At 38.0% G+C, this 18,556-nt stretch overlaps 1 pseudogene; it reads left to right on the plus strand.

The window, feature by feature from the left end:
- Positions 1-13,883: 13,883 nt before the first annotated feature.
- On the plus strand, positions 13,884-16,705 carry LOC131769138 (QRFP-like peptide receptor; annotated as a pseudogene).
- Positions 16,706-18,556: the final 1,851 nt, after the last annotated feature.

Raw genomic sequence — 18,556 nt, forward strand, 5'->3', positions numbered from 1 at the left:
AGCCTCTAAACGAGACAAGCGAAAAGGCAACGCCTTTCATTTCCATGGCAAATCTTGAGTGGCATCTAATTGACCTCAGATGTGATTTTTGATTCACCATATGGTGTGCCAAATTTGCATGCGTTTTGCTTAAAATAAATCACGTTTGCAACTTGCCGCACTTTAAGCGGTATGTCTCCTTTTTTAAAAAATCTACGTGCTTTATTTCAGGCTATTTTCGCAGAATTATTATTTTCATAAAGCGTTTTCTAGATGCGTCTCACATTCTCTATGCATATAGTTGGTTTTATGTCTGTATGCCACCAGATGCATGGTGGCATAAGCGGTATGCCTCCTTCTATACCCTACGTGTAGCCGTATCCTCTCCCTCCAAAGGTGAAATGGAAGCGTTTTGCTCAAAATAAATCACGTTTACAACTTGCAACAATTTAAGAGGTACGCTCGAAACGTCAGCTTTTTTACCCTTTACGGTGGCTAATTTACGTTTTCAACTCAGTTTTTAACACTAAATTACCTGCTATGCTCTCCCACCGACGCAGCACCACAGTTTCTTTAGAAACTTACCCCTTTATTCATTTGACGTTGAAATCTAGTTTCGTAAGCACGATGCTAATCGAACATCATCCTCTTATTACTCTATGCTGAAAATCGATCATAATCTTCCTTGGACGCGGAATTGCAAATTAACCCGAAAAATGGAAAATGGATTCACTTCAAAGTTGTTGCTTTTATCTCGAACCTTTCACGCTGACGGACAGGTGCCAATTTGCAAAAACTTGAATTCCAACAGAATCAATCGCTCTGTAGACATTTTTGACGAGTGTACGTTTTACATGCGTGACTGCAGAGAAATATCCGGTCTTACTTACAAGAACATATGTACTTCAATAGCCGTGAGAGGTGTGATCCGATAAAGTACAAACAAAACCATGATATCATTGGAAGTTATATCAATATTCTGATAATTGTTCTCAGCCTGAAGACAACTATTTTGCTCTCCAGGCAGGTTTATATCACATTCAATATACAGTGTGATTTTCTCTTTTCTTTGTTAGTAGAGAAAGTAGAGTTATTTACCGAATTGTCAATTTTTGAAATGGTATTTAGCAAACTAATTTACATAGGTAGACAGTCACTGCTTATTTAGTAATATTTAAGTAAGATATTGGATGTGTAAGAGTGCAAGCCTAAGCAAAGTGAATTATTTATCGGAATTATCAACTCACTAACCAATATCAGACAGATAACACTGAAGATTTTAGTCTTGCATGCACATGGTGTGAGACACCATATTTACTTTAACAGTCTCGTGGGGAGAATATATTCTGGTCTAAGATTTTCTACCCCAATGTATAATGAAGCTATACCATTAAAATTACAAACGTATAAAACTTTGATTTAAATTGGAACGGAAACAGAATTAAAAATGAAAGTTGTGTTTGATTAAAAATAATAAATGAACTACACCTTTCCCTGGAACTTTTAATTACAATGAATTTTAATTGAGATATATTCCCACGACATTTTAAAAGCTGAAGCAAATACATTCAGGATTAATAATTGGAGAGGTATTAGTCCACTGAGAAGAGAGCCTAGTCAAGCTAGGAAATGCTTTTTAGCCACAATAAGCTCTGCACTGAAACAAAAACATTATATTAGTACCTCACTACTTCTTTGTCGACAATTTTACTTTTAATTAGCTTATTCTCACTTCATCCAGGCAATAAGAGCTCATTGCCATATACAGAACAAATAAACAAACTATAGTCTTAAATTCTCTCAGTGGTATATCCAGCTCACAACCTCGGTCATCTGACCTCTGGTGATCTCGGTCATCTCGGTCATCCCAGTTATCTGAAAGAACAAAACGTGATGACATTTTAATTATATCCTTTCTTTTTGCTAGTAAACTTCAAAACACTGACATACCTTCATGAAAAGTGATTCAAGGTGAATGGCTATTTTTCCAGAAACAATCTCTCTTAAACATGGATAAGCAGACACTCAATTCAATGTGTTATTGAGCCAAAGCGACGCAGTACATAGGAAAGGAACAGTTCTAGGAATTCTAAATTCCTAGGGCTAATATCAATGATTGGTCAAAAATTATGGTTCTAAAAAATTTCAGAATCCTCTAGCTTATCTTTTGGTAGCTAACTGATTTAGAGATGGAAGTCATGTTTGCTTTCGTAACCGCCACGTGGCAAAATTTTAGTGCGGCTACAATTAAGTGACGCACAATGTAGATGTGTTCTTCGCAAAGTTAAGAGCAAGTATTTACAATGTAGATCAATCCGATGATCAAATTTTAAGTATGATGTGTGTATTTAACCATGTTTTAGTTTGATATAAGAGTACGGTGGTTCAAATGCTTCAGTGAAGGAAGATTAATACCATCACTCTCTTACACCAACATCGTCGAGGAAATTTAGAACATCACTTTCGAGAAGGAAGATGAGAATGACATGAGTTTTACCTGATATCGAATAATTTACCTCCACTAAATCCCACCATGGACTGGATAAGAAGTTGTTGTTGAAGTTATATTTTTCAGTCGATATTTAGAATGCAGCTGAGCATGTTTTTTAGGAAGATGGTATTTTGGAAGAACATGGTTAGACACATTTGGTGGAGAAATGGCCGAATGATACTGCTAATATCTACTCTAAGAGCGGTGGTCTTTCTATATACACAAAGCCCCGTGGGAAATGCATTGCGGCCTTTGCATTGGAATCAATTGTTGTAAATCAGCACTTCCATACAAACATAAATAAACTTTCTCTAGTCTCCCATTTACAGAGTAGCTCCCGAATGTTAATATCTTAGAGCTAACTACATTAATAACTGATTATTTTAACGAGTTATTTCTATGAACTGTTTTTTCAGTCTTAAACTCAGTCTTCTTGCGGTTGTTCAGTCAAAGCGTATAAAAACATTGAAATCGTAAACTTTCCTCCTATTTAAAACATTATCAAATGCCATCGATAGAAGAGTAGATAGATAAGTGATTCGCCAATATATAGCTGCTCTCGTAAGCATTGTTCTTTAGCATCTTGCCAAATGTGAACTGTGCTAAAATCAGGTGCTTTATTTACATGTGCTTTCATCGTCGTTTTCGGTTGGTCTTTTCCTCTTACGTAAAATCAGCCAAGGAGGAAAGCAGCAGAGACCGAAGGTGGGTCTATTGGTCAGTCCATTGTCAATTTTGCAATGTCTTGGGGGAAGAAAGTTACCGCAATACTGCGTGGTTTGTCATCTAAAGAACTGGACACACCCCGGAAGTAAAGATTGGATAGGTCTCAGTTCCCGCTTTCATAGGCATAATTTCAAAACCGGGCACAATTTTAAGCATAATTTGCAGTGCTAGTACCATAATATGCTACTTTTACTAGCACAATCTATTAGGGCCTGGATATGCGTGGCCAGGAGAATGGGCTCCTGTTGTAGCCTGATGACGGGGTTCGGCGGCTTATACCAGGATAACCAGAGTGGTTCTTTCCTTTTAACAGCAAGCCTTTTATCTCTTGTAAATTTTATATGTCAGTGGTAGGGAGCCACTAACTGGAGCATAATGTAAAATCATGAGCATAATTTTGAGCACAATCAGGAGGTAGGGATTGACTCCATTGTTTCCTGGTATAAGCCGCCGTCAAAACATCACTACAGTGTAACGTCACGTAGCATCATAACAAAAGCTTCGCCTGGCTTTCTCAGTTTAGCAAGGGGACGCCAGTAGTAGCGAATAAAGACAACTTAAACAGTACTTAAATTTAGACTGGCGTTTGCACTGTACTGAAAGATAAGAAGCCATGTATACAATAACATTCACTAGACTGTTATCGTGTATGACCTTTAGCTGCTGCGATAAGTCTGCGTTCTGTACTTACTTGGTGGACTGGGATAGAACCTTGGAGGGATATGCTTTGGCTAGAAATGGCTCCACGGAAGTACGTCCACTTGAAGCAATTGTGGAGGGTCGCATGATCGCATTCGCCACCTCTCTTGTGCTAGTGGCTTGTCGTATCTCTTTTAAGAAGGGAAGAAGCCCTTTGGGTCGCACTTTTTTTTATTTGGTGAAATATTCTGTAAGTAAATTATTACACAAGAAGCTCACTAGGATACAAGCCCTCCCTAATCACATCTACAATTAAAAATTCCTAAACGGAATCGGGTAGCTCATTTCATGAAGACCCCTCGATACCATTCACAACAGTGGTTCTTAAACAAGGCGGTTGACAGAAGAATTCGATTTATTTCATTATTTGACCAGGACCTCGTCAATCTCATCCCTAAAAACCTGTAGGTAGAGAATGGGGGAATTCGTTTTCTTTATTAGATAAAGGATCGAACTTCTCCAGGAAAAACAAAGTTCATTTGAAAATATTCACACGATCTACTAAAACTGAAATTGCAGACCTGAGATGGCAACGAAATTCTCTTGCGGGAGAATTAAACTTTCTCCCTTTGACGCCACAGAGAAAGTACAAAAAACGTTCACAACGGAGTACGTTGCTTATAAACCTTTGCAGAGAAAAGGTCGTAGTCAACACTGGAAGAACCATCCACCGAGCAAGCTGATGCGTTGTCGGTGGATTGTTCTTCCTATGACGGCAATATGTCCATTACCTAAGAACAAAATGAAAACTTACTCAAACCTCTCTAGAAAAGTAGGCAAATTTTAATCTCAGGGTGACAGTGGTTGATAAACGAATTTCTTTTTTCATTACGTTAAGTGATTGCCGGCCACAAGAAAAAAAGTTCATTAATAAAGAATACATGATCTACTGAAAGTGAAATTCCAGAACAGGGTTTACCTTGGGAAGGATACGAAGAGTACGTTTCAATGAAATATGACTTTCCAATAACCCCAACAACCAGGATGATAAAGATTCTGACAGGCTTGCTCATGCAAGGTGTCGAGGGTCATACACATGGACAACTTGTGTGGAAATAGTCACCTGTGAAAAGTTCGAAACAAGAATTTTCTTCCAATGTCATTAGAAGATCCAGTGCGCGAGAACCAAATGAGCCAATCACGTCAAAGAACTTTACCTGAACTTCACATTGAAAATTGACGTGGAGACTTCCTCATACTTTTGTTTTTTAATTTACGGAGCTGTTTTTAGCTGTTTTGAACATTCTTTCGTGCAAATTTGTTACCACTTTGTTTAGAATTTTAAAAAAAAATTGAGTTTTTATTTTATTCAAATGTTGTGGTTATTTTAACAAGTTCAATATATATATATTTTACGGAGTTTGGAATCTGGCTTCTTTTTTGTTGATGAATTTTTAAAAATGATCCCTTCAATCTTTTTCGGGAAACGGTGTGGAATACGGTTTCCGTTCTTACTACGCAAGCTGACCTCTAGATGGCTTACCCACTGGCTTATTCCGAGAATCCGAACCAAGGCAGTGCGAATAGAGAAATTATTTTCAGTTCAGCGTCGAACGCAATGCCGTATTACCTTGGCGTTACTACGCTATGCCGTTTGTCCCGGAAAATGATGCGCCACTTTTTCAACCGCGTAAAGGTCGCACTAGCCTTCTTATGTGAGGAAAAAAAGCGTTTTTTAGTGGCTATCACACTGCAAGGGTCGATGGTGAGTTTCATGCGCTTTTTCGCTTTTCTAAAACCCTGATAACGCTAAACTAAGATTTACCTTTGAAACTCCGTTACTTAAAAAGATCATTTTCCATTACATCTTTCCCATAGACGGTTTACGATTTCATTAACATGCAGCAAAAAAGACTGCCACACTGTGACGAAAGGCATAAACGCAAATTGTGAGAAAGGTTTGAATGTGTCTGTTAATTGACGTCACAGAGACTAATCCATTAAACCTAATTGATGTTGCTCGCGCGGTTTTCTACTCGTCAATCGGTGAAATTAGATGACTTTTCCTTACTAAACCTGTTTCCGAGGTCACTCAAAAAAACTTAACCAATCATAGGAAAATGAACAATGACTCCTAGGCGGTCAGTGATCAAATGACCACACAGATGAAACGCTTTCTGATAAAAATAACAATGCTTTTTATCAAAATGTTTTTGATCACCAGTAAAGTAACTTAAATTTATCTTTACGTTAATGAATGGTAAAGGCGTTAGGTCAAAAAGCTGTTACAACTGTTCGTATTCTTCAGTTATGGCTGGCTTGTCTAAAAAGCCAAAAAAATTTACCTGAGGGTGCGATAACTCGTCAAAACCCTCTAAAACTGAGCGAATGATAAAAGAAGGCTTTGCGATTCACTGATTAGAGGTTTTTCAGAAATCCTCTTAATCAATATCATTAGGCCTATTTTCATGGTTTTATTTGTTGACCTCTCAGAATCAATCAAATCAGCAGCTAAATATCAATGAACCCTTTCCTACTTCGTCGTCTTTAAGGATGTTAATTCTTGATCCTATGGTCTTTGACGTAAGCCATTCGCGGAAGACGAAAAGTATTTCAGATTCATGCTCAATTAAACTTGTCTCCTCTTCGAAAATTAATGTAGAAAACTGCAAAGTAATTTACAACATATTAATCCGTATACAAAGTATTTTATGATTTCTCCAAACGTTCATATCTCAACTTTTTTTCTTCACGATTTATTCACGAATCGCACCATTTTTCGCTTTAAATCGCATCTTTTTCTCAGCCAATGAGGAGGCTACTTTAAAAACAAAACAACCGATCAGATTTCAAGGCTTGTTTAAAGTAACCAATCAAATTGGAGGAAAATGAAAGACAAAGAGTATCATATGGCAAGTTTTGCAACCTTTTTTTCCAAAACCCTTACTTTCCCCCCCAAAAAATGGATGAATTTAATTTCAAACCAGCTCAGTACTACATCAATAAAATTGTCCTGTATTTGGCTATTTCAAAATGGATGTAATAAAGTGGTAATTGAACTGAGTGGAGTGCAATTTTGGTCTAAAATCATACTTGTGACTTTGAAATCACGCGTATGATTTCAGCCTTAATAATATACATGAAAAAATCATTCAGTTCTGATTGATTAAGATAAATGCAGTTTTCAGGTAATTCAGTGCAGAAGAGAATTAACTCAGTGCAGAAGAGAATTAATTCAGTGCAGAAGAGAATTAATTCAGTGCAGAAGAGAATTAATTCAGTGCAGAAGAGAATTAATTCAGTGCAGAAGAGAATTAATTCAGAGCAGAAGAGGGTTAATTCACCGCAAAGAAAGTATCAGACATTCTGATTGGTCAATAATCAAGGAAACTCACAAACAGCCAATCAAATGCGAGCCTTGGATGTCGCAACAAAATTTGAAAATTTGCGAGCGAAACAATGGCCAGCGTTTTAGGTAGGTTTTCTTTCGCCACCGAGGCTGAAAAACAGCTCAAACAACGAAAACACTGTAAAAAGCACTGTGTTTTGGTTGTCGGTTTGGAAAAAGTGGTGTTTAGAGAAAGGAATTGCTAAGGAAATCGAAAATTAGGAGCCGACCCAGCTTAACACTTTGCTCGAGCGATCCAACGCCGAAATTAAAACAAACATGGTTAAACCTCGGAAACGACGATTCCATTTCATCGAAAATGAGGCGAACACAAACTGAACAATTCCTTGAACTGTTTAGCCGGACTTTGAATTTTTTTGCGCCTTAATTTTTTCAAAGACCACAAATTGCACTCGCCTTACGGGCTCGTACAATTTTGTTAGTCTTTAAAAAATTTACTTGTGTTTATTTATTCCAGATTGCACTCGAAATCATGTGGTTACTTAGACAAATGCCACTCCACTCAGTTCAATTACCATTATGAATCACTGTTATTTTCTAAGTGATGCTCGCTCCCACCACCTTTTACGTAACTTGTTGAAAGTCCACAATGAATTCAAAACTTGTTATGGAGATATGGTAAATTGCGTCTGTATTTACATTCAATAAAAAGATATTGAAGTTGACACCAACAAACTTTGTAGCTATTCATTCAATAGGCTAGTTAACACGCCTCTAGGAAGGTTCATTTTTAAAAAAATTTATTAGTGAAAAACGGCCTTGACGAAGACAAAGAGAGTGCATAACAGCAAAATATACACAAACGTAATTAACTCTTCAGACGCGAACATGAAATGAATTTTAATTCTCACTGAAAATATTGCTTTGATAACTAAATGATTAGAAATTCAAAGTAATTTTCGTTTCTAAGGAGAACTTCGGACCAGAAAAGAATTTCAGGTTTTAACATCCTCTGTGGTTCAAGACTCTTTCCGAGCTTTAAGGTAAGTAAATTTTGTTCTGTTGGGGTTCAATTCAATGCTGCAGTTTTAGAGACCGTAGATTTCTCTGGACGATTATTAATCAACCAGTATATGTTCATTAACCGACTTCCGTGAGAGATCTTCATCAAAGACATTGTTTTCACAGGTACTCTTTAATTTTCGTTATATTTCAATGCTAATGTGTTTTTGGGAAAGATTTAGGGAATTATTATTATCCGACTTATCGTAAAATAAGGTAAAATTGTTAACAAGGGAAATTAAGAGAGTGTCTCTGTAAGAGCGGTCCGGTCGATTTTGCTTGAGACACGGATTTCGCTCGTTTCTCGTGTGTTGTAAGACATTCATGTACCTATACTAAAACCACAATCAGTTTGATCGGATCTCTTTATTTTTCAGAGTTTTAAGGAAATTAAATTTCACTCGAGCGAAGGCTTGTTGTGACACTTTTCAAGACTTTAATTTCATACAACTTTAGAGGACAATTTACAAAAAACTACGGAACTCAGCAAAAAACAAATACCACAGCCATGTATATTAACTCTATCTTATCTATCGAGGCGACTTTCGTAAACATCACGTGTCAATCAAGGAAACAGGAAGACTTGAATGACACCTTATCGGTTCGCCTAAATCAAACACGCCAAAACCGATCAAATTCAAGGTAAATTTTTGAAAAAGTGAGGCGTTCTTAACTGATCCAACTAACATAGCTAGGAAGTAGGTGCCATAGAAACGATAACTACAGAAAAAAACTTTGCGGCCCGACCTTTACGAGAACTTTATAACTCAGTGAACTTACCGAATTTTCGGCAATCTCCAAGTTTGGCCGCCATTTTGAGGGACTTGTCAACATGAAGCGTAACCGATATAAATCAAGCAGGTTAATCTAAAACCGTCAGAAATATATAAGAAAGCAATTCAAATGAACTTTACTTTCAATTCAAGCGGCAAAATTTGAAATTGTTTGTTAAACTTACCATCCCCATGCGACCATTTATTCCAACAATAATAACACTACAACTTTCTGAATTCCCCTCGTCGATTCCACCGCAAGAAATAACCTGTGCCACCCAAGCTTTGACCCGAATGTGAAGTACGAATCAAATAACATAACTGCTTCATCTTCGCGGCAATATGACGCTGGTATTTTGATTTTCCAATCGACAAGAACGGTGATCAAGAATCGATCGGTTTGTTTACCTCTTAAACGTGACCGCTGACCTGCTGCTGAGTGAAAACAGTTCGGTTCAGTGGCGAGGGGCGGGGTGAGGGGTGGATGCGGGCAGATTATCAGAAGGTTTTTGGGAACATTCGATAAACATTAGGATTCTCAGTCTTAATGCGAAAGCATACTTCGTGTTGCAGACAACTTTTGTTTTACTTAGTATTCTTTTTATTTCAAATACACTTCGTTCCAAATAGGACTAGCATCAGTTCATGGATTTAAAAACAAATCTTTACCACGTAAATAAATGTGTTTAGATAATCGAGATAACCACTGAACCTCTTGTATCGCACCGGAAATAACTTGTCTTGTCTTTGCCCAACTCTGAGAGCGTGGAGCGGCGAAGACGCGAGATACGAGTCTCGCGTCTCGCGGATTCACCATGCTCACAGGATACGCGTGACCTCACTATCTTTAAGAAAAATAAGAGACTACTCGAAGTCTGTATTCCGTTCAACCATTTTATAAGAGTGACGCGAGTCTTTCAATTGAATGAGAAAGTCACAAACCCATTCTTTACCTCACTAGCGTAACCACTGACCACTCACGAATACAGTAGGCTTCTCCTTTGACGCGGAAATTGAAATCGTATCGAATATACAAAGTTATAATGAGTTCCTTTAGATCTCCCGAACTTGTATCGCGTTGGAAACAATTACAAGTACAGGAAGAAGTCGTTCACAAGCGAGACGTTCATTATGTCTCAGGACTGCTTTTTGAATAGCAAAGATGGGAAAAAACTTTGGTTCATCGTGTGGCTTAAGTGGTTTGGTACGACTGTCTGAATACAATGACGAAGTAAAACATCATTTGATAAGCTGCCACCTGTCTAAAGAGGTTTTTAAGTGAAAATGAGCTAATCTTGGCAAGGATTGGCCTATTTCACCTCGCTCAGGAGGATAAACAAAAAAATGTGGATTTGCTGTAGGCATCGCTACACTCTGGGGAAGTTTTGGAGAAGTGCAAAGGTAACATCCTGATCATGATGGTGTCAGGAAGCGTATCCAAGGCAGAGATGTAATTACCTTGCATATGTCTCAGGACGTTCAAAAGCTGTTTGGAGTTATTATTCTAGTTGAATCAGGTGGTCTTCAGTAACATTTTCTGTTATCTATTTTTGTCACGTGACATATCTGCTCGAAAAGAGAAGAAATTCTTTATTAGATGAAGGGTACTTAAGTACACATCACGTTGAAAAACTCTCCCCACCGATTTTTCCTACATTCTGTTAATCAAAAGTTTCAATAATTATAAAGGCATTCTTGTTGATCGTCTTAATAGTAACAGTTTCCAGGATCCAAGGGGAGCAAAAGAGAGAACAATTTTCTGTGTAGCTAAGTAAGGCGACATGCCGGCTTTATACTTCTTCCGGCGTGATAACGATAATGATGACAACAATGGGCAAAAAGCACCGTCCGCTAATGATGACGATTATCATAGTTATTAACAATTCTCAGTTATAGTCCTGAAAAAAATCTCAAGGGGTCCTTTGAACCATCCTCTTAATCTCGCCAGAAGTCAAAGTTGCCTAAAGGTTCGTGCGATTTTACGACGAATTTTCAATTCCGGTGTGTTGCTCGCGCGACTTTGGATAGAAAAAACCTGCACGCGCAATAACTTAAAAGAACGTGTCAGCGGAATGAATCAAATCTCTATCACTTTGCATACATTCTTGGGAACAGAAAAAATTACTTAGAGCAAACATTCTAAGTATAGTGTTCATTCCGTGCAATGGGGCATAAATAAAAGGTTCTGGTGGAAAAGACATTTTATTTTATACCACTGATGACAAGCAAAAAGGTTATATGGGTGCCCGGTTAAAAATATATTGATAACTCTATTAATTAATACCAGTTCTAATTTAAAGGAGAAAGTTATGAGAATAAAATAAAAATTGTCTGTACCTCGAAGCATGCCTTCACTGTTTAGACTGATAGTCCTAAAGCTTTTTGAGCATGCATTCGAATATCTTATGACGATAAGCCCGCCAACCACCCCACCCCGCGCTATGCTGTTTTCACTTAGCGGCTGGTCAGCGGTCACGTTTACGAGGTAAACAAACCGATCTATTCCTGATCACCGTTCTTGTCGATCGGAAAATCAAAATACCAGCGTGATATTGCCGCGAAGATGAAGCAGTTATGTTACTTGATTCGTACTTCATATTCGAGTCGAAGCTTGGGTGGCACAGGTTATTTCTTGCGGTGGAATCGACGAGGGGAATTCGAACACTAGTTGTAGTGTTTGAATTGTTGAAAGAAATGGTCGCATGAGGATTGTAAGTTTAACGAACAATTTCAAATTTTGCCACGTGAATTGAAAGAAAAGTTCATTTGAATTGCTTTCGTATGTATTTCTGACGGTTTTAGATTAACCTGCCCTATTTATATCGGTTACGCTTCATGTTGACAAGTCCCTCAAAATGGCGGCCAAACTTGGAGATTGCCGAAAATTAGGTAAGTTCACGGAGTTATAAAGTTCTCGTAAAGGTTGGGCCGCAAAGTTTTTTTCTGTAGTTATCTTTTCTATGGCACCTACTTCCTCGCTATGTTAGTTGGATCAGTTAAGAACGCCTCACTTTTTCAAAAATTTACCTTGAATTTGATCGGTTTTGGCGTGTTTGATTTAGGCGAACCGATAAGGTGTCATTCAAGTCTTCCTGTTTCCTTGATTGACACGTGATGTTTACGAAAGTCGCCTCGATAGATAAGATAGAGTTAATATACATGGCTGTGGTATTTGTTTTTTGCTGAGTTCCGTAGTTTTTTGTAAATTGTCCTCTAAAGTTGTATGAAATTAAAGTCTTGAAAAGTGTCACAACAAGCCTTCGCTCGAGTGAAATTTAATTTCCTTAAAACTCTGAAAAATAAAGAGATCCGATCAAACTGATTGTGGTTTTAGTATAGGTACATGAATGTCTTACAACACATGAGAAACGAGCGAAATCCGTGTCTCAAGCAAAATCGACCGGACCGCTCTTACAGAGACACTCTCTTAAGAGGTACATGTATACCCCATTTATGATTCCAAAACTATTTATAGATCTTGTGTTGATTTTTGCATGAGGGGCTGAGAGCTGTCAGAACCTCAAACTCATTATTGTCGCACAGAAGTCATTACCCATGGCATCCGTAATAAAAACATTGAGTAGATTAACAACTGTTAGAGACAGCTTTCCTTTTTCAATATATAAGTTGAACGTCTGCAACACGTTAAACATCTTCCGTTCTTAGTTTTCTTTCAATTTCCTCGTGTTTTAGTTTGTGTAGCTTTGCGGTGAAGTGATCGATTGCATCGAGTACACATGATCGCGGTAACTCACGCTATATTCTGCTAGTTACTGATCTCCTAGTTAAGAGCTGGATGAGTCTGTATCATTCGAGGCATTATTTGATGGCTTCTGTGGTAAACTTTTACGGGGTTTCGTCAATTGTTCTCTGGTTCCCCTTTGACAAGTGATAGAGAGTTATAGTACACTCTTCTCGTCTGGTATAATTTGTATGGCCAAAATTCAATCGAGGGTTCCTCGTCCCAGTATTTTGGGAAACTACTCTATTTGAGAATCTTTTGCCTTAAAAATGACACACGTCAACGGTGAATAAACATTACCAACATGACCATATTGACATTGATATTTAATATGAGCTAATGACCCAGCTCATTCGGATAAAAGGACTGGATATTGTTCTCGTTCGTTATTTGCATTTAAAACGTGCGAAACCGAAAAAAGGAATGTAATTCCCAACAGCTGAGATGGCCGTTTTGTGGCACCGCATAAATGATTTCAACCAGTCTTCAAGATGATTTTCGCGAAGTTTTTGACTCCCATTTGGCTATATCGTGCACGTTTTGTGACTAATTTACCATCTTCTGAGTCTTTACAATATTCATTCAGCCTATCTGATTTAACCTGTTTTGAGGTGTTACAAATCTCGTTGGATTTTATCTTTCTTTGTTACGCTATTACCTTGTGAGCTATTTCGCTTCTGGTTTGGCTGGGTGAATCTTATTAGTCAGCTGAAATTTAGCGAAAAGTTAAATTTTATTACTTTCTTGGGCAAAGAAATTATCATATCTTGAATAAAACATTATGTTATCTTGTTGTGTTTTATAACAAAAAATACGAGTTATGAATTGTATTTGAATGATTCCATATTTTGATACCGTTAGTTTCCAGTGGCTGAAAAGATTAAAGTTGCGAATAGATACTCCTCTTATTAATTTCATGCAATTTTGTTTAAGATGCGTGTGAATATTTCCAAACGATTCAGCTCTGACGTGATCGAAAACCCTGTTTCAATTTAGCAGCCTGTCGAATAATTGTTTTATTCCTTATGCATCCTAAAAAATTCTGAAACCATATGTTGGAAAGTATGACGAACTTCTTTGATGTAAAAAAAACAGTTTTATTATTCACCACATGGCCACATCATTTTATATCATCACTTTCAACTCAATTTTTTGGCATGAATGGCGTTGGGAAAAGAACGGCCGTAAGAAAAAGGTCGGTAACCAATTTCTCCAATTCCATCTTAATTCAAATAACCACATTTGAAGTCTTCAAAAGCGCTTTGCAGAAAAGGTTTTCAGGATCTTTGAGGCATAACAGAGAACAGCATATCATCCACTAAACAAAACCAGCTGTGTTGTTAAACAACCACAACGACCAAATTATTCTTAAAGTTGTGACACTTTATCAATTTTTTAATTTGCATGAATTTACCCGGTAAAGTTATCGCATGAAAAAAGGAAAATAGTCTGAGAGCAGTAAAATGTGAAACTTTACTTTAACTATCTTCATTAATATGACAATAGTTTGTAAGACTAAAAATAACCAGTGAATTTGCGTTTGAATGGAGGGTGCGAAATTTAATCATGGCCAGTATACAAGCCCCGACCACCTTTCTTCTGATCGTTTTGATTTTTATTAAAATTTGGCCGACAAAAAGTTCGATCCATAGAAATTACCGCATGAGAATATAAAATGTTTATATTTTCTTGAATACTGAGAAAAGAGAAAATAATAGGACAGAGGCATCTGGTCCAAGTGAAGTGAAGCTGGCATATCGCGAGGCCTACTTATAGATTGTCGTACCCGGACCACCCCCAGGTGTGTGTTGACATGAATGAAAAATGAAAATTACGCCTAGAAATCAATGACGGTTACATATCCTGATAAAGCACGGGCTAAAAAAAATATTAACTAAGTATTACGAATCCATTTTCTTTGTATAGACCTTCATAAGTTAAAACCATTGTATTGCAAAACCTCCTTATGCTACATATACGAGGCTACAGTGACGTTTCGCTAAACCCGAAACGAATGTTGGGTATTTGTTTCTTACATATGTCACTCATCGCTTTTCGTTTCGCATATGGCCTTTCAGCCATCGAAAAGGAAAAGCATCCGTACGTCCTCTTTCAGTGAGCCCCTCGTCGCCTGTGAGTAAGATAAAAGTAATGAAATCCTCCCTCTCTATTTGTATCCAGAGATAAAATTAATATTTTACTTACCTCGTTTTCTCTATCCGTGCCGTTAGTGACTGAATCTCTTTTTTCCCGCTAAGGATTTATGGCCCGCACGATTCTCGCTTGAAAGAGATTGAAAGAGGATTGTATCGGCAATCAATTTTTTTGTGTCCTTAGTTGAACTGTGTAAAGTAGAGCATAGTCTCCCACTTTTTAAAACTGCTCACAAGTGAAGTCTAGATCGTTGGAGACAGGTTAACTGAGGAGTAAATAAATTTTTCTACCGAGCTATGCTATTTGAGGGACCCAAACTTTGTAAATTACGACTATCACATAATTAAAATTAAACTGTGTTACAAACTAATTCACTTTCCAATTTGCCAGGAACTGGAAAAATAAAGCGAATCCTGATCAGGTTTGTTTTATCCACTGAAAGAGTAAAGGCAGTTGCTAAAGTTAGAGAACAGCAGCCGCAGACACTGACTTCTCGGCCTCAAGGATGTCCGCAAACCTGACAGCAACAATGAATGGAACACAAACATCCAACTGCTTCAACCATGAAGCTAAAATTATCGGAACGTCCATCTTTCACTGTCTAATTTTTGTTGTGTCCCTGATCGGAAATATCACCATTGGAACTGTTGTTTTCAAGACCAAATCCATGCAAAGACCAATCAATTTCTTTATTGTAAACATGGCTATGTCAGATCTGCTGTTTCCGATTTTCCAGTCTCCGTACATCGTAATAAATATTAACACCGGATCCTGGTTGATTGATGGTCATCTTGGACAAGCCTTGTGTAAGCTGAGGCCTTTCTTTCCAAATATCTCCGGTCTCGTATCTGTTCAGAGCCTGGTTTTGATAGCAGTGGATCGATTTGGAGCAGTAGTGTTTCCCCTCCGTTCCCCACTAATCAGTTCAAAGCAGTGCCGATTCTTTATTCTCGCCACTTGGATCATTGGTGCCGTTGTCCATATCCCAGACCTGTTGACCTTTAAACTTGTTGAGTCACCAGAACGGTTGTCATGTGAGCGCAAATGGAAAGGCACATTTGGGGAGTCCTTTCCTTTCCGAAATTACGGAGTGCCAATGCTCGTAGTATTCTGGTATTTCCCTTGGTTTTGATTGCCACGCTTTACCTTGCAATTTTTTTAAAACTTAAATCCCAGAATATTCCAGGCGAGGAATCAGCCAACGCAAGAGCACAACATTTGAGGAGAGAGAGAAATGTGCTGAAGATGTCCATTGCCATCGTGTCAACATTCGCAGTGTGCTGGATGCCCGTCACTATCCGGTGGTTGCTTCTCTTCTATCCACTAGACAGCACTATGACACTGTCTTGTGGCTTCCAACATTTTGCAGACGTTGCCGTTTCTCTGGCTCACTTGAACTGTGCCATTAACCCTGTTATTTGTCTCATTTTCAGTGGAAATTATCGTCGAAGGCTTAAAAATCTACTGGGGTGCTGTCCTGCATGCACCAGGGCCAACCGTGAAGCTGCATAACATTCAGGTGCACTTGAAGTTTGAATAAAGATGGATCAAGACGTTTTCAACTAAAATACAAGTACCGGCAATGGATCAACTGTGGCCTTAGTTGAACGTCATTAAGTATAGCATAGTCTGCGCCCTTTAAGATTGATCATAGGTTAGTCTAAAACATTGAAAACAGGTTAACTTTGGTGAATAGATTTTGCCACTGGTATGATGTGATATAACTTGAGGGACCCGAACTTTGTAAAATACATTTATCACATTCAAAACCTTGTAACAAGCTCATTTACTCTTACTATATATAAATTTATTTAGTTCAATTGAGTTTAAAGTATTTTAGCATAACTCAATTAATGTCTTATAATAAAATAAAGTATTGTTTCTGTTGAATTTTCAGTTTTAATCATCTTCCTGGTCTTAAAACTCTGCTGACAGGTGCTGCTCTAGAGCCATTTCTTTCTGCATTTATAATTTTTCAACCCTCTAGGTCCAAAATTGGGCTCAAACTTAATCCTTTTAGTACAAAATAACGCCTGCTTTTCTGTCGTAAGCACTACATCACTATAAACTTATTTGGACTATGAATTAACCACTAAAAAAATTGCTTAAAGACGATGTCTCAAGGAGAATATTTCGACGAGAAGCCGATTAGCAAATGCACGTGAAAAGTGGAAAGACGTTTACAAGCTGTGGATCTACCACACTAAATAGATGAGATATAAGAAACTAATCATATAAGTAGCAAGTGTTCATTCGTAAATCCAGGAAATAACTACCTTTAGTTCTTGAGATGTTTAGCCAGATGTTTAGAATTACGTTCCCAGCTGGAAAGGAATATGAGCCCGCGCTTCTTTCCCTCGAACCTTCTTCAAAGCCCGAACACGAGAAAGCGGCGGAAATCGAGCCTAGATGACTGCTGGATTATCAATTGTAGGGTTAGAGCAGTAGGTAAACCGCCCCAGGTTGTCCTTAGTTCCGCTCCGGTGGTTTACATTGTTTTCCGAAGTCGTTGTTGATAACCAACCTATGAACCGACGAATGATTGCATTTGCATGCAGGTGTAGCATAATAGGTGCCTCAGGAAGTAAAAACTTCACTCACTGGGTTGGTTTAACACCTGCACCAACCAACAGACCCCTTGCCTTGTCTCCCTTCTGTAGAATATGAAAACCTTCATCCACTCGCTCTCTGGCCATTAAAACATACCAGACCTCTAACGTCTCAGTGCCTTTATCTTTATATCCCTTTCACTGAACCTATATGCCCAGTATATATTTTTGTTTTTCACATTATTTACTGATTATATGTCCTTATTTGGATATGATATGTACATTTTTATGGTTTGACCCAGCTTTACGCGTTTTAAGGATAGTTATATTGTATCTGTTATCAATCCTGATTGCTCTAACTATTAAAACTATCCAAAGTTGGAGCGGTTCTCGATCAAGTGTTGATAGTGTCATTACTTTGAGCTTATTCGACTATGCCTCGTGATTGGTTAAAAAAGACCCTTGCCGTTTACTCAACAAATCACATGCAAGACTGCAACCAATCGAGACGTGATAATTTGCGTTTTCCAGCGCTTGCGGCCAGTTAAGTAATTTTACTTTGAGTTATTGTTTACTCCCTAAGACATTTAACAAGACTACCAGCCGCTGTTTGGAGAATGAGCCCGCGCTCCTCCTCGGGAAGACCGAAGACTGGACACGAGAAAACGATGGAATTCGTGCCCACGTAATATCTTCAATCAATCTCATTAGCTGCGTGATTACTTTGGTTTTGGTTCAACGACACCTTATCGAAAAGCGCCTCATTAAAAAAAAAATACACTAATAACTTATCTAAGAAAAGCTTTGTACATTTTTACTTCGAAATACCTTTTTCCACCCCAAACCTCGCTTTCAAGGAAGTAAGTTATGAATTTTTACAAGAAAGTAACCCAAAAACTGAAATCACGAGAACACCCATACGGAAACAATAAGAAAGTGGCAAAGATTCATGAAAACTTCACGGTTAACGAGGCTTGACGGTGAATTTCAGTAAATGACGTCACCATGCAGAAAAACAATCGACGAAGGATCTCACACTATACAGGATCTCTTTTGTGCGGTAAATAAGAGAAGTCCTGGGAACGAGATAGC

Source organism: Pocillopora verrucosa, chromosome 8, assembly GCF_036669915.1.
Source record: "Pocillopora verrucosa isolate sample1 chromosome 8, ASM3666991v2, whole genome shotgun sequence".
Lineage (NCBI taxonomy): Eukaryota > Metazoa > Cnidaria > Anthozoa > Scleractinia > Pocilloporidae > Pocillopora > Pocillopora verrucosa.